Source organism: Saccopteryx leptura, chromosome 2 (assembly GCF_036850995.1).
Source record: "Saccopteryx leptura isolate mSacLep1 chromosome 2, mSacLep1_pri_phased_curated, whole genome shotgun sequence".
NCBI classification, from domain to species: Eukaryota; Metazoa; Chordata; class Mammalia; order Chiroptera; family Emballonuridae; genus Saccopteryx; species Saccopteryx leptura.
Window position 1 is genome coordinate 183,576,555 of NC_089504.1, and position 17,183 is coordinate 183,593,737.

The window sequence follows — 17,183 nt, forward strand, 5'->3', positions numbered from 1 at the left end:
ACCTCAGGGTTTTGAACCTGCGTCCTCCGCATCCCAATCCAACGCTCCATCCACTGCGTCACTGCCTGGTCAGGTGGGGAGGGTTGATTTCTTCTGAGACCTTTTTCTGTGGCTTGTACATGGTCTTCGTCACATGCTCTTTCCTTTGTGTCTGTCCTAACCTCCTCTTCTTATAAGGACAACAGTTATATTGGATAATGGGTAGCCATATGACCTCATTTTACCTTAATTACCTCTCTTTAAATGCCTGTCTCTAACTACAGTCACATTCTGTGGTACTGTGGTTAGAACTTCATCACAGGAATTTGCAGGGGGACATAATTTAGCCTATAACAGACTCCAAGGCTCTGGACCACTGAGTCCAGTGCTACTGTGCTTACATCAAACTGACAGGGGATCTGGTTGATTTTTCTCTGAATTGGTTCAATTTTGTTTTGTTTCTTAGGAGTAGGGAAGTTGTTGTCTAGGACCAATATAAAATTTTAAAACGTCTTCCAGATCCAAGCCTGAAAAGTAAACTGAGTGAGCACTGCCTGAAGAATCTAGGATTAGACAGACCACCAAACATTGGAAGAAGGACATTTCCAACCAGAATCTTTGGACTAGAAGGAACCCTGTGAGGTTAGCCTGACCATCTCGGGAAGGGGGTGGGGGTAAGAACTTACCTGGTATATTCAGAGAACACAGGTGTCCAACAACTCTCATGGCTGCAAGGTCTTTCTTACATATAATCAGCATTCCTTGTGCTAAGCTCAGCTCCCTTCCCTTGCATTCAGTCCTCAAAATTGGACAATAAGAGTTTTTCCTCTAACCTTGAGGAAGGCGTGACAACACATTACGGAAAACTTTCTATTCGACAGCCTCCTCTTTCTCTCTTCATCTGAGGTTGTGGATAGTAAGTCAGAGGCAAAAATGACACTGTTACCCTTTTGGTCTCTGTGCTGGAAACTTCAGCTCCTCTCCAGGCCCTGGTCAGCTCTAGGGAGTGGACTGAGGTGGTGGATGTGTAATGTGGTGCAGACACAGGGGAAGAGAGGCCCTCTAATTTCACAGAAATCACCGATGGGCTGCGGGAGGAGTATGGAGCATGGTGTAGGTATGTTGGAGCATGTGCCAAAAAGTGGCCACAGTCAGGCAGGACAGCCCACACCATTATGATGGTTGATGCCTGTGTTCTCTGCCATAAAAAGCAAGCTTGAATTCTGGGGTTTAGTGAAAGTAATTCCAGTACTATGCAGCTGAAATGCAGTGTGGTGGTAGAAAGAACTCTGGTTTGAGGATCAGAACACCTGGGTTCTAGTCTTTGTCTGAGCCTCAGTTTCCCTTCCTTTACAATGAAGTGGTTCAATTAAGTTATCATTAAGATCCTTCCATCTCTTAGTCTCTAAGCAAAAACTAGAGGATGCTGGGGGGCAGGGAAGGAATACTCTTTATAGCAAATCAAATGATGGACTATGTGTCTCCGTGAACCAAACCAGGCACAGAAAACTCTCTATCTTCATTCTAGAGTTGGTGGGGGGTGGGGGAGTGGGGATGTCAGCTGTGGAGCTGTAGTGTCTCTTCATTTGACAACTCAACCTTTTCCACAGGGCCCCTGCAGACATACCATGGGGGGCTGTTTTCCTGAAGGACCCTGCCCCTGAGGGGAGGGAGGAAAAGACAAGATGATAGGGAGGGTATCTGCTTGATGCTAGTCACCAGGTAAAAGCAGAAATCAGCCCACTATCTGCTTAGTTTCAAATATCAGAATGAAGGGATCCAATTTTACAGCTTTCATCTGAAGTTAACAGATAATGAGATGCAGGATCAGCTTTATGCAGCGATGCTGTTTAAAACCCCTGGGAAGGCTCTGCTTCCCCCTCCCCAATTATCTTGCCACTGAAATGCCTCAAGTTTGACCATTAGAGCACATGGTGTTAAGTGTAGTCCTACCAGATCACATCCTTTAAAATACAAAAGCACCACAGGGATACTTTATCAAACAAGGATAGAACCAGAAAAGTAGTGCTTAGAGGGGAAGCTCAGGGAGATGAGGGGCTCTGAAGATTAATCTCTAGATACTTCTCAGCTCACATTGGCTGGCCTTGTGTGAAAGCTATACTCTGCCTGGGGAAGTAGGAACTCAAGGACTCTTCTAGAAACAGATAGATGCCTGAAATATAAGTATATTTCTGGTCTTGGGAAAGAGGTGGGTAGCTATCATGCTGAAAAATCACAGGCACTGCCAGCAAAACTGCATTCAGGGAGATGAAAATTCTGATAGTGCAAATGCACTTGGATAGAATGCCACTGTAGACGCCAGTGTAGAAGTGCCTTGTGGAGCCACCTCTGTATGTCCAGAGGATGTAAAACTATTTCAGAAAAAAAAAAAGTTTTCATTTCTGTGATTACCTGCTGTTTATCTAATCCAGGAGTCATGATTTGGAGTTAACTCCTAGCAGATGGGGAAACACACTGCCAGGGTTCAAACCTGGTTATGTGACCTTGGGCAGGTGACTTAACCTTTCTGAGATTACACTTCCTTATCAAATACAGCATAAAGCACCTGGCATTATAGTAACCCTCTAGAAATGGAAGATATTATATAGTTATGAATACGGAGGGGGCTTCAGGGCACTACTCATGAATTGGACCTAAATCATGGAATGCATGACTACCATGTTCTCAAATCAGAAGCTAGATCCTGATAATTCATGCATAATCTTCTTACCTGGATGGAATCCAGTTCTTGTCCCACTTAATTTTACCTCTCAAGATAAAAGAAGCAGAAAAAGTCCTAGATTCCTCCAAGCAGCTTGGAAACCTTAGGTATGAGACAAGTTTGGCCTTACCCACATACAGGATGGGCAGTGCCTCCATGATATGGTTTTTAAAAAATCATAAACCATACTCACACAAATTTATATCAAGCCACCTGCCATGGGTCTAAAATTCTAGCATTACAGGTATTTCCTTCCATCTGGGCAATGGCTTCTGAAGACCCCTAACAAAAGCACACAGTTTCCTGGAAGAAAGTGCATTTCAATACATTGGTGAAGTTTCCTAATCTGGCACTCTGGCTCAGTAGATATTGGGCTAGGACTCTAGACGAGTAAATTTTGATAGAATTGGGGATGTGAAAGTGCCAGAGGCACACAGTGGAGAGCATGGGTAGCGGAAAGATATTAGGACCATGGAAAGAGGAAAAGACACTTCATGGGCTATGGGACCGACCCACTGAGAATGTTAATTATGCCACCTATGATTTAGAGAGCTAAAAGTGCATTCAGTTCCAATTTTTTCAGTTCATCTTGATATTGACTACCTGGCTCTTATACTCTCTTGTCCAGTGCTTCTTCCTTCACAGGCGCAACTGTGTACTTGGGCAGAGAAGTGGAATGCTGACCTCAGTGTCTAGGTAGTTTGAGCAGAAATACCCAGGATCTCAATGACAGGCCAAGCAGCTTTGTCTCTGACCTAGACTGTTACAACATCAGTACAGTTCTCCACCCTGGGTTGGGGCCAAGGAAATGAGTGTCTAAGAGTATGCTGTGCAGATAACTGGGACTCTAGGGGGCCTTTTAGGTGGTCTAAGTATCCACCCAGAATCTGTCATCCAAGAACATGTGTCTGGTTTGTGTTTTAATTATAATCTCTGATAAGATCTGAATTTATATATAAAAGTATGAAGAAATGAATATTTTAAAAAGTATAACCATTTTCATGGTTACTCACTCAAAAATGTGTATGAATATTATATATAAATGTATATTTATACATACATATACATATACACATACCTTCCTTCCTTCCTTCCTTCCTTCCTTCCTTCCTTCCTTCCTTCCTTCCTTCCTTCTTTCCTTCCTTCCTTCCTTCTTCCCTCCCTTCTTTCTTTCCTTCCTTCCTTCCTTCCTTCCTTTTCTTTCCTTTGCCAAAAGAGGCCAATGAGATATGTGGAGCCTGAGTTCTGTCTGGCTTGAATAATCTGAAAGCCACTGATGTGGATGTTACGTTTGCAGGAACTGGGCATGTTCATACACTTGAGTCATCTTGGCAACACAAATCCTCTGTCTAACCTGGTCTGCCTCTAAGCCCTGTTCAGGCAGTTTCTGCCTCAAAAGATCAGAGAAGTAAGACTTTGGTTCCCCACACATTATCCTAAATACTGCTGTGATATCAGGGAAACAATATTAATACCTACAACTCTCTGAGCCTCAGCTACTACCCTTCTCCAAATTATAGGAAACTTCCTTAATTAGGATGCAAAAAAAACCCACAACAACTAGGAATGAGAAAGAAGAATTGGGAATGGAGAGACTGTGTCAAGCATGCGTAAAACACAGGGAAGGGTTCTGTGAATGCTCCATCTCTGAGAGGGTGACTTTGTGAATGGGAGGAGGAGGAGGAGGAGCTAGAGTGGTAATTAGCTTATTATTGTTTCCCCTGGGTGTTGTGAGAATCCTTAGGAGACACTTGTATAAAAGCCAAGGGAAGACAGTAAATACACATCTAATGATATGCTAAATAAATTATTATTGTTAGTATTATGACTATTATTATGGCATTGCAACTTGCTCCTTGTGCCCAAGTTTCCACTAGAGATGGGAGTTGGTCCCCTTACAGCCTGGCCTCCACTACTGCCAATATGTCCCCAGACTCCCCCAACCCTCAGGAATTAGAGGAGTAATTGGACAGTGTAGACCAGTCTTTAGTTAATAGCCATTCTCTGGTTTCTACAGAAGGAGAGCAGATAAGGAGCTCAGCATAAGCATGCAAGCCCTCTGCCTGGTGCTGCTCTAGTAAAGGAGAAGGGCTGTGCCCGGGAATGGCAGGGTTTATATATGCAGAGGAACTTTCTGACTCTCAAGCAAGGGGACTCAGGAAGGGCTAACGCAAAGCCAGACAACTAAGGATGGGTCACAGAAAGAAAGGGAAGATATACAAACTAGGGATACTTAACACAGATGTCCTGTGCTTCCCAGGCAATCCTGGTAACTGTGAACAACACTGAATATAGCATTTTGCTATGGCAAGAACACATTGTTTTTATCAGCTTCCCAAAGGTGGTCTGAAATCCAGAAATAGCTAAGAGTCATTCCAGCCCATGTAAAGGAACTCAAAATCTTTAGGCTCAAAATGTGTGGCCAGTGTCTCTATTTCCTGCCTTTGGACAAGGACAATTGTTACCTGGAGCCCCATAGGTTCTGAGGTTCACAGCGCCCCCACAGACACCTGCCAAAGTCCCACTTAAGCAAACATATGTAAATGCTGGCCCCTCATTCCTCCCTCCCTGTGTTTCTTTAGGAAAAGCATCCACCATCCCTGTGGGCATCAGTGTTGGGGGGAGCAGAAGGGAGGGCTGGGTGTCTGAGGAGGAAACTCAAAAGCTTAGGGGACCAGAAATGAGATCCACATTTAAATTAGCTCCCTCTCTGGTCCTCAGCCCCTCACCCAGACACGGGACAGGTCGCCTCGAAGGATTCTTAGGGGAAAAAGGAACCAAATTTGGGAAGGTTCACCCTGCTCAAAGCCTCGATGAGAGAGGGGAAGGCCAACCCTTCCCTGCAGAAGGGGATCCTCACTAGATGGGGAAATTCCCACCTGTCAATCTCATCCCACTCCTTGACAAAGACTGCCTGTCCCTAAACACGTGGAAGGGACTATTTCACTGAGACCAGATTGTGTGTGTGCGGGGGTGATGATGATAAAAAGTCACTTGATGAAACAATGCTATTAAGGAGTATTACTGGATTAGAAAATGTGTGAGCTTTTAAAAGTTTAAAAACAGTTTTTAAGCATTAATTCTGCTGTTTGGTAATATCCCTAGAGCAGAGCCAGGGCAGGGAGAGGCCTTTCTCTTTAGCCAGGCTGGCTGTCTCTACTGACATATTTTTATTTGTGTATTTTTTAATGGGCCAGGAGGTGATCCCTCTTCGGGCCCATCAGGCCTACACGTGGCTCCTTCTCAGGCCACATCTGGGCTCTGGTTTAGTTTTCATATACTTGGCGGTCTGAGGAGCCAGGAGACTGGGAGTGGGGGGCAGGGCTTGCCTTGTCTCCCCCATTTCCTGGCCTTGGTACCTCCCTCAATCTCTTACCCTTCATTTCTGTGGTCAGACTTGGGCTCTCCACCCTCCCAGAGTCCACCACAGCCAGCAGCCATGTTATCCCCATCCTGGCTCCAGCCCTGGGACCTAGGTGCCTGCTAGCCTGCTGTGGCCAAGGAGGGTGAGACTCCCTCTGCCAAAAGCTTTTGAATTGATTGCCATTTAGTTTACTTCAACAAGTATGTATTGGGCAACTCTTCTGTGCCAGGCAGCAGAGAGGGTCCAGCCCTAGAGGTCCAATCCTGTGAGCAGAGATGTGTGAAGGGAAGCACTTGGTATTTAATCCCAGCCCAGGGACCTCAACTCTTTCCCCAGTATCCTAGAGATTATGGAATCAATCTAGCCACTGAAACTGAGTGCAGGGAAATCCTTCACACAATCCATTTTGCAAAGATGCTTGTGACTCCCTGGTTTAAAAAAAGAAATAAACTGGAGTTGGGCATGTCCTTTTTCCCTGGATGGTTTGTGGCTGGGGAAGAACTGTGGAGCCTTGGCCCAGGGTGCTGGGAAGGGGTTGGCAGGAGAGACTCTTACAGACCTGAGAGGAAGAAGAGAGGGCTAGAGGTTCAGGTCCAAGCTCCTTGCTCTTCAAAGTCAAGTTCTCCCATAAACACACATGCAGGGATGGTAGGAGCTGGAGGAGCCCTGATGTACTCAAAACAGAGAAAATCCCCAATTTCAGAAACAATAGAAGAGTGGCTCATAGAGCAGGAGGATTAAGGCCCTGCAGCCCAGGCCTCCAAGATGGGTGGGTGGGGAAGGCCTCTTGAAAGCCCCATCAGAATATGCCCAATATTGGAAAAGTCACCCCACAATCCACCAGGCCTCCAGTCTAAGCCATATAACTTGCCAGCAGAGGTACAGGGGCCCAGGTGAAAGCAAGCTTTATTTGTCAGCATGACATTACTTCCTGGCTGTATTATCAGAGAGCAATAGTGGTAAAAGTGAGCCCTGTTCTTTGCCTTTCCCTCCTAAATCTTTTCACCCCTGAAGCCCACTCTTTGAGACCCCAAAATTAGGGTTCAAGAAAAATGCATTAGCAATGCAGGTGGGGTTAGGAAATAGCTCATCTTAATACTCTAAAAGCCAAACTGGTGGCTGCTCCGTCCCTGGCTAGAGGGTATCTCTGAATTGTAGGACTGTTCACTGCCTTCGCCTCCATAAGACCTGCACCCACTCCCGTTTGCTGCCAGCCCTCACAAACCCGTTTACCTTGGTGAGTGTTTACCAGGTGTTTATCCCTTTCCTTCCAGTCTGTCTGTTCCTGCTGAGCTCCAATCACCCTGCATTGCCCTCCTCTCCTGTAGGCTTCCTCCGCTCTGTTTACCCTTTTGTAACTCCATCATTCCATTAGTAGGAACTCTGCTGGCTGGCTTCCTAAATGGCCCATACAACTTTTCAGTTGGCGCTCTGAAAATATTTCTGTGAACAAGTCTCTCTCCAAGCCCCTACATATAAATATGTCTGTACAGAGATAGACTGGGCCAAACCCCAATTTATACCCATCATGAGATAATTACACCCTTATATACATACAGATATCACAATAGAGTTATCTTTGCAAGTGTCTATAACTCCCATGAGAGAGAAAGCAGCATGTACATACAGGACTATAATTACTTATGCCTATTTTTATAACTATGTAGTTATAAATAGATATGCCTACAGATAGTGATAATAATATAGAAATATCTTCATAGCCATATATGGTTCAAAGTGAATGCTCTAACCACTCTATATCACAATAAGTATATATCTACTGATACATATTCTGACAATATACATTTATCTATATAGCTGCTCAGAGATATAAATCTGTCAGGGTATCAAATGTCCATAAAGCTGGATGTCTATAAGAGAACCATATATTTTCCCATATATAAATCTGCTCCTGTAACTATTGTATATGTACAAATACAATGGAAATAATTATATTTTCCTTAAGCATAAATCTGTAAATACAACCTTAACACATTTAGATATGGTTAGAGATAGAGCAATATTTTCTAGACAACAGTCTGTCAATAGAGCCACCAGTGCTTCCAAACAGAGAGAGTTCTAGTGGGAGTTATAAATAAACTCTCCAGATGTGAACAGATAGTAGAACTAGATATAAACATGCAGCTTCTCTTCTTTTTCTTTGTAAGATAATCCTGAAGTGAGTGCAGTCGTATATGACAGGGCACTGAGGTGTTTGGTCACTGGTATTTTCTCCCACGTGGCTGGACTTTGGGAAGTCATACAGGAGTTCGGAGTTGGCAGCCCAAAAGTTCCTTCCTTGTCGGTCTCCTGGTCTCCCGGTCGCTGAGAGCTCAGGCAAGTTGAGAGGCCTAGAGGAGAAAAATGAAACCAAGACTGGCTTGAGTCACTTTGCCCCCCATCTTAGATCCCAAAACCTTGCACCAGGGAAGCCTCAACCCTGTATCCCAGCAGGAGGGGTCTAGAAGCTGGGGAGAAGGGAGCTGCAGGCGGGGCTTGGGAGGGGGAGACTGAGTAGTGCCTGCCTGCCCAAACACCCCATTCCTGGGCAGCTGCGTTGCCTGGCTGCTGCCTGGAGTCCAGACCTGGGCCCTCTACTCCAAAGATTTGCTCTGTGCTCAGTGCTGTGATCAGTTTTATTTATTTTATTGTTATTTTGCCCAATTGGTTATGACAGTGGCATTCACCCCTTGTGGTTTTCAAATGTGAGGATGCCCAGGTTCTCCTTCGAACCTTTGTATGTACACTGGTCTTAAAGGAGTGACTCAGTGGAAATTGTGTTTCTCTGTCTCTTTTCAGACTAGATGGGTCACCGGCTGTTGAAAAAGCAACCAAATCTCTGAAAAGGTTTGTGACTTAAATCTTTTAAAAGTTCTCCTGCTCATTTGTTATGGTGATTTTCTTTTCTATCTCTTGTAAAAGTTAGTTAATTTGTGTGTTTATATGTCCTTTTTGATTTTTTCATAGATACAATCGTTTTTTTTTAAGGGGAGGATTTCGTTAGATCCGAAACTGAGGGGCGGCTTCCTCCCTGGCTAGGATCCTGTCTCTACACTTCTCACTCCCTCCTCCCCTAAAAAAATAAACAAATACAATGATCAGAAAACAGTACCTGGAGAGAATGAGGCAGACACGGAAGGATCTAGACCATGCCTTTCTTCTTTCATGGAAAACCGCTCTGCTCTAGCCGGCAGAGGAAAATTCAATGAGCCTCCACCCCTTCCTCTTTTTCTTCTTCTTTTTTTCTTTTCTTCTTCTCCTCTCTCTCTCCTTCTCTCTCCCTCTCTCTCTTGAAAGACCCTGGGAAGGGAACTCTCCCTGGGCCTACCGGAGCCCAGCCTCGCTCTCCCCTCTCTCCAGGCAGCCATAAATTCATCCCTGCCTGGCAGGCCACTCATCCTCTTCCAGGGCTGTGGGACCAGACTGCGGCCATCGCCTTATCTGTGTCTGCCCCTCAGCTTGACCCTACATGCTTGGCATCCCCTTTAAAACAGGGGCTCCAGGGAGTCCCCAAAGCCACCAGCCTTCCCCATATGTGGGGTCCCTCCCCCCACCCCCATCACACGAAGCAAAAAAGCCGGAGAAAAAGCAGCAGGAAAGAGCAGCTCCCTGTCCCTCCGTCTGCTTCACTGGCTGGAGAACCTTATCTGGGGAAAAGGTTCCCAAACCCAGCCTCCCAAGGACATAGGAAGAATCTAACTTCCTTTCTTATCTTCCCCTCAGAAGCTGTGATCATGACTTCTTCTCCTGTTTCCTCTTCTGAACGTCTCCTCTTGCATTTTATTGTTGTCCTGCTAGGGGGGCTGTTAACTACTGTTTTTATTGTTATTTGTTATTTATTATTATGATGATTGTTAGAAATTTATTCACTGGGTTCAGGGGACAGCAGCCTGACCCAGAGGGAGCCTTGCTTGCCACACACACACACACACCTACCTAGCAGGTGTGCATACACAGTATACGCCCACAAGTGCCTGCTGTATTCAAGCCCCTGCACAACAATTCACAGGAGGCAGATATTTTCCTCCCCCAGCACGAAAATAACACACTGCCCGCACACACCACTATTCAAGAGAGAACACCATCCCAGACCCATGCCAAAACCCACTCACACAAAGCTGGTAAGGAAAGGAAAATAAGTAAAAACCCACTTACAAAGATCCCTTCTTTCCACAACCTGGAGGGGTGAATCAGGCCTCTGTCTCCCCCCTCCCCCCCCCCCCGATTTTTTTATCCTTGTTTACAGCTTCAGAGAGCTTAAGGCCCATAAATCTTAAGGGGCCTACAGAGCAGCGCAGAGCACATTTGTATGCATCGTTAGGACTAGCTAATACCTAAGCCCATTAACGAGCATGTATGTGCGTGGTTTCCGGTGTGTATTAATTTACAGTTAAATTCTGGAGGAAAGGGCATTGTGAATTAACATATACCAAATCCATCACGGGCTTTTGTCATAGATTAGTTGGCCACGGGTTTAGGGAAGCAGACTGTCAGAGTCCGGGTGTACAAACCCTTCAAACTTTCTGGAGCAAGCCTGGGGGTACAGAGAAAGACATGACACTCTTACCCCAGCCCCCGTCGTTCAGATTCCCCAGGCCAGCGGCTGCACACTTTCAGGATGGTGGAGTGTGGCAGGGGATCCGATCCAGAAGGCTGTCGCCAGTGGAGGGAGGTCGGCTAGGGGAAGCCCGGCCGGCCGGCGGCAGGCCCGGGTTGTGCTGGGACCGCTAGGCCTGTGGCCGCTGGGCCGTCTGCTTTCTGCTTTCCGAGAGAAGAGAGAGAGAGAGAGAGAGAGAGAGAGAGAGAGAGAGAGAGAGAGAAGACGGGAAGGAAAGGCAAGTGGAGTCGCTGAACTTTAATTAAACCGAGAAGACAGTGTGGGGAGGAAAAACCGATCCGAGTAGGAGGCCGAGAGGCCAAGGAAAGGAAGCGAGTTCCGGCTTCAGCGCGGGAAGCCTGCAGATCTCCGCAAGGGATGCAAGTGGGATGGTTTTCCTTTTCCCCACCCCAGCTTCTCCGCTCCAGTCCTGGCAGCCAATTCCAACCCTCTTAGAAAGGAAAGAAACAGAAGGCCAAAAAAAAAGAAAGAAAAAAAGAAAAAGAAAAAAAAGAAAGGAAAAGAAAAGAAAATTCTTCTAAATATATGGCATGTTTCAGCCAGGTGTTGTGGTTCCGATCACTCGGAACATACGGAACTCCAAGGTTCTGTATAACTGGGTCTGTTCAGACAGAGATGAAGAATGCCAGTTCTAGAGGGAAAAAGGGGAGTGGAAGGTCCATCTCTTGGGATCCTGTAGAAAATGCCAAAGACAAAACAAGCTAAATTATTGTGGCCCGGGGGATCCAGTTGCCTACTTAAATACCGCTAGCAGAGGGGTGGGGGATACCCGGTCAGGATGGAGCGCCGTTGAGTGAAAATGCACGACCCCAACCCCACCTTTGCGAGCACCGTTAAGAGGCCTGTTCCTCGAGGCTCAGGCGGGCGCGGCAGGCCGGGCTGGGGGCTTGGGGCTTGGGGCCTGGGCTCGGGCTGGGGCCGGGCTGGGGGAGGGGACAGGAGGGGAGGAGTGGGGAGGGGAGGGGAGGCGGGGGCGGGGCGGGGGGGGGCGGGCCCTCCCCGGGCGCTGTGAACTTTAGCTGGGCCGCCGCCTGTCAGCCCCAGAAAGCGTTAAAGGTGCAGCAGCCTGCGCCAGCCTCCGCAGCCGCCTTTGTACGCGTGATTTATGACTTCAATCTTGGTTCACCAAGAGTTCACACGGCTTTCGCTGCTGTTGAAGGTTAAAAGATGGTCTTCGCTTGACAAGTGGGACTATTGAAAATTCCTTCTTCTTCTTTTTTTTTTTTTTTTTTTTTTTTTAGAAACGAAGAGCGGAGGCTCAGGAAAAAATTGGGGGGAGGGGACAGAGTTGCAGGTGGGGGAAAACGGTAGATCAGGGAAATTTGCCCCCTACATTTAAAATTTTTGTAGCTAGAATTTGAGAGTTTCTATTGGGGAGGAGAATAGAAGGAGCGAGGGAAGAAAGGGATTTAAAGATATCATCTATGAAGTCTAAAGTAGTGGCATTTTTTCAAAAACAACTCATGCTTTTTACAGCTAATTATATGGATAACTTGGATCACACCTAAGTGATGCTCCTCTTGATACCAAAAGTGAGGCCAAAGAAAGAGAGAGCTTGGGTTGAAGGGTTGGGTGTGTAGTCCCCATGCCCAGCCATTGTGTTTGGCTGAGCATCCACCTCGCCTGGAAGCAGCTTTTCACGCACGCCTCTTGTACCCACAGGTTTGGACAAGGGTGCTTTTAGGTCTCAATGTTCCAACTCCTTTCTTCCAGCAGATTTAGCTTGACATGCATATTTGATTCAAATGATGAGGCTGATGGGAAAGCTGTAGAATTGGGACTGGAAATCCATTCTAATGTCAGATCCTCTTGGCCCATGATATGTTCACTTCTTCCCTCTAGCATTTGTAGAAGGTGGTCACAGCAGAGATGGTGGTCAAGGACTGCCTAAAGGCCAGAAAATAAGGCCCCTTTGTGGCCTAAGGTGTTGATTATTTGAAAGAATAGGCTCTCTCCCTTTTTTCAGATGAGAGATAGAGAGAAAGAGATATCCTCCAGAGCTATGAGGGTCTAAGCTGCTCTTTGAAGTTTCTTTAAGATATTTTAAAATCTGCTAGAGTGGGAATTTGGGATTATGGGTGTTGGGAGGGAAGCATCAGAAAGCTGAGTCTCGCCTGGCCAGGCAGTGGCGCAGTGGATAGAGCATCAGACTGGGATGCGGAAGACCCAGGTTTGAGACCCTGAGGTCACCAGTTTGAGCTCGGGCTCATCTGGTTTGGAAAAAAAAAAAAAAAAAAAAAAAAAAAAAATATATATATATATATATATATATATATATATATATATATCACTAGCTTGCACCCAAGGTCAATGGCTTGAGCAAGGGCTTACTCAGTCTGCTGTAGCCCCATGGTCAAGGCACATGTGAGAGGGCAGTCAATGAACAACTAAGGTGCCACAACGGAAAAACTGATGATTGACGCTTCTCATCTCTCTCCGTTCCTCTCTGTCTGTCCCTATCTATCCCTCTCTCTGACTCTCTCTCTGTCTCTGTAAAAGAAATAAAAAAAAAGAAAGCTGAGTCTGGTTTTAGACATGCCTCCCTAACCCATTATTGATGTCGTGTAGATGACTTTTCAGGAGGTCAGAGTCAGCCCCTCAAACCCAGACCAGGAACCAATGGCATCCACAGGAGAAGGGGTGCTCCCTGTTTCCCTTCCTGCATAGAGTTGGAGTAGCCTTCTGCCACAATTTGAGGGCTACTAGGCAATCCCCATGAGAAAGGAGGTGGGAGAGGGAGAAAAGCCAGAAAGATGGTCAGCCCCTCCTGCAAGGCACACAGTGTATATACATATACATATACATATATATACATATACATATACATACATATACATATACATATGACAGGCAGCAGGGAACAGAGAGACCCTAAAAATTCAGAGTCCAGATTCTGAGGTCACATTGGCAGGGATGGCCCTCTGGCCGCAGAAAATAAGGAGGTAATGTGGCACTGTGTTTAGAAGCTTTTTTGTGGGGGTAGCTCTTAGGAGGAATCAGCCAAAGGAGTGAATGAATCCTTCCAGGTCTAGTGGGGAAGCAGAGGAATGAATGTAAAGGCTTCCAGAAGTAATGGCTGCACTGAAATCCCCTTCCTACCCTCTCCAACTATGTTCCTCCCTGGGAAATAATTTCAGTGGGTTTGTGCTTATGTGCAAGTCTGGAATAATTATGAATTATTAATTCATAATTAAGACTGTTAATTGTGACCATTGCTCTCTAGTGGGCTCATTTATTTCCTTCTCTGAGAAGCACAGAGCAGTCTCTGTTAGCCCTTGCCCTAAGAACAAGCAAATTGGGGCCTGGCACCTCTGAAAGGTAACCCTTGAACCTGAATCCTATGTGGAATGGTTGCCTTATTACTACTCAGGTCATGTTGCACCTCATAGAGTGGTTGCAGTCAGTAAACTACCTTACCTCCCCCTAACTTCAGATTTTATAGTGTTTTGTAGGCTTGACTCCAGGAAAAATATAGTGGTGACTGGGAGTGAGATCCTAACAAGGGAAGCAGCTTGGTCAAGCTCTGTGTAGAGACAGGGATTAAGGACTGGTGGCAGGACTCCCAGGCAAAATTCTTAAGTGGTGTAGGATCAGGGATTGGCATTCTGCCTGCCCCACCCTTGGGAGATGCTGCTCTCCTTCAGCCCTCTTGGGACCCCTGAATACATACCTGGCTCCTTTTCCTGACCTCCCTTTCCACCCACCATGCTCTCCTATAGGAAATAAAGACTTCAAGGATGATTGGAGCTGGTAAGCAGGACCTGACAGTTGTTTCACTTCTATAACAGCCTGGAGAAGGAGAAAACTGTTCCTGCCCTGTGAGACTATTTCCATTTAAGTCCCTGCCTGCAGCTCACCTCCCCCACTCAGAGACATCTCTGAGACATCACTTTATCCCCTCCTCTACTGCCCTCTGGAAATGCTGTTGGGAAAGTCGAGGCAGCTGTGCCTAGAGAGAGGTGGAAGTAGGAAATGGGGGAGGGGGGTTCAAATCTCCTACTTCCCATGAGTTATACCTCCATTTCTCAATCCCAGTCAATAATCCTGATACCAGGGCCTCACTCCTCTTTCCTAACTCTCTCTCCCCCCCTCCCCTCCCTGGGGCTGCTCTAAGGACTTTGCTCTAAGAACATGCCACCTTCCATAGGACATCCAGGGACCCAACCCCCATGCATCTCCCAGTGCCTGTTTGGTCCAGAGGGAAGCCAGTGGCCCAGCCAGCACATCACCACGTCATGCCCTGGTGAAGCCGTCCATGTATTCATCTCAAGCACTATCCCAAACCCCATCTGCCCTTCCCCTGAGCCACCCCAGGTCCCTGAGTCTCCCCCAACCCAGGAGGCAGGTAGGAAGCCCAACCAGAGGGTCCCCCAGAGCTGGCAAGTATATTTTAATTTACTGTTTGATGGCAAATAAAGAGACCTTGGGAAAAAAGGGAAGGAGCAACCACGCCTGGCGTCCTCCCCGCTGCCCCGCCCCTGGACATTGGCTTTCTTGAGGAAACAGTGCACTGTTGTTCTTGGACAACCATTCCCCACCATCTCAGTTTGAAGGGTTGAGTTTCACCCTCCATTCACCCCCATTAATCACCCCAGCAGCTAAACATCACCCAACCCCCTCTGGCCCTTTCTCTTCTTCTTGCCCTTAGTATTCATGGTGGGGCATTCCTCACTGCTGCATGCCTTACAAAGACCCCTCCTCTGAAACAAGGTCCCTCCGCCTCTCCAGCTATTCAGTCTACAGTGGCCCAGCCAGCACTCCTGCCCTTCTGGCTTCCAGCTCCCACTCCTAGACCCCAGTCCTCAGCTGTTACCCCACCCACTACCCTATTGCCTCATCATTCCCTCCTTCAAGTACCTCATCCCATCCCAGCACAGCCTGTCCAGTGCCTCCCACTCACCACCACTTTCCTGTCTGCCCCACCATGTGTAGCCCCTTTCTACACTCCTTGATTTTCCCTTCCCCTCTCCATGACATTCTCTAGGCCCTTCAGAGCCTGGCTTTGAAGCACTACCCTTCCAGCCTTGAGAAACTAAGAAGCAGGGTAGCAGGTAGCATATTGGTTAAAAGCATGGATTTTGCATTCAAAATCCCAGGTCTGTCACTTGCTAGCTGTATAACCTTAGGCAAAGTACTTAACCTCTCTGAGTCATCCTTAATATGGACAGACCCACTGACCTTATAGAGTTGTTATGTAGATGAGATTAAATTTTATTTGCATAGATTCAAGCATTCAACAGGGGCTTGATGAATGATGGTTATCAATATTAGAAACTTTTTGTGAGGAGAGAAAAGTACACTCTTCAGATCCCAATAAAAGTGAAGGAATTGCTTCCCACAGCAGCTTAAAGGGAGGGATAAAAATTACACAGTCCTGCGGATAAGCAGGGCCCCTTTACCACACAGCCATATTCTTCTGTTAGCTCTAGAGGTTCTCATCTTTTGCTCCGCATTTTAAACCTAGGCAGGTTTTAAAAATATTGATACCTAGCTCCAGATTCTAATTTATTGACCTGGAGTAGTGCCCAGGCATCTGCATTTTTAAAAACTTCTCAGGTGATGCTAATATGCAGCCAGGGGTTGAGATGTGGACCCTAGAAGGTGATATAGGAGGTGAGAGGAGGGCTGCCACTTTGTTCTTCTCCTGCGTGTGAGCAAAGAGCAGGGAGGGAAGAATACTCAGCTGAGAGCTTCTTCTCCATATGGGCACCCCCTCAGCAGCCAGCACTGCCTCAGTGGGGGAGGGTGTCACTTAGGATATGCTTCTTTCAAGACCCCAGAATTTCTGAGATTCTCATCCTTTTCATTTTCTATAACTATTAGAATTTAGAAATTTGTCCAGGAGGAAACAGGGGAATGGACAAATTGATCTTTTAGAGGCCCCTCTCTCATCGGAAAAGCAGATGGTCCCCAGACCACCGATGACAGAGGCAGAGGCAGCTAGTGGAAAAATTTGTTGTTACATAGTAAATGGAGTTTCTACCTGGTTGCTACAATAATAGGCCAAGCAATTAGGATACAAGTTTCCAGGATCTTTTCCTATATTTCCAAAAAGATAAATCATCCCCAGAAACAGAATCTGCATATTGTAATTAACTGATAAATATTTCATGCCTGGCTCAAACTTTCTTCTCTTCTATTTAATAGCCACAAACTTGAGCACAGAAGAAACAGGGGAGTGAGGAGAGGCGGCAGGGGAAAGCCCCACATTGGCCTTGGGGGAGAAACTGTCTTAGCTGCTTTTTCATTTACTCTCGTTCTGTTCCCTTTTTTTTTGTTTTTTGTATTTTTCTGAAGTTGGAAATGGGGAGGCAGTCAGACAGACTCCCGTATGCACCCCACCGGGATCCACCCGGCATGCCCACCAGGGGGAGATGCTCTGCCCATTTGGGGCGTCGCTCTGTTGCAACCAGAGCCATTCTAGCTCCTGAGGCAGAGGCCACAGAGCCATCCTCAGCGCCCCAGCCAACTTTGCTCCAGTGGAGCCTTGGCTGAGGGAG

General features: G+C 46.6%; 1 long non-coding RNA gene across 1 annotated transcript; it reads right to left on the reverse strand.

The window, feature by feature from the left end:
* Positions 1-6,928: 6,928 nt before the first annotated feature.
* Positions 6,929-11,586, reverse strand: LOC136395232 (uncharacterized). The gene is made up of 4 exons (XR_010749297.1): positions 11,453-11,586; positions 10,633-11,356; positions 9,178-9,248; positions 6,929-8,416 (listed from the first exon to the last, which is right to left on the reverse strand). It is a non-coding gene; the product is annotated as an uncharacterized lncRNA (long non-coding RNA).
* Between the last annotated feature and the right edge of the window lie 5,597 nt (positions 11,587-17,183).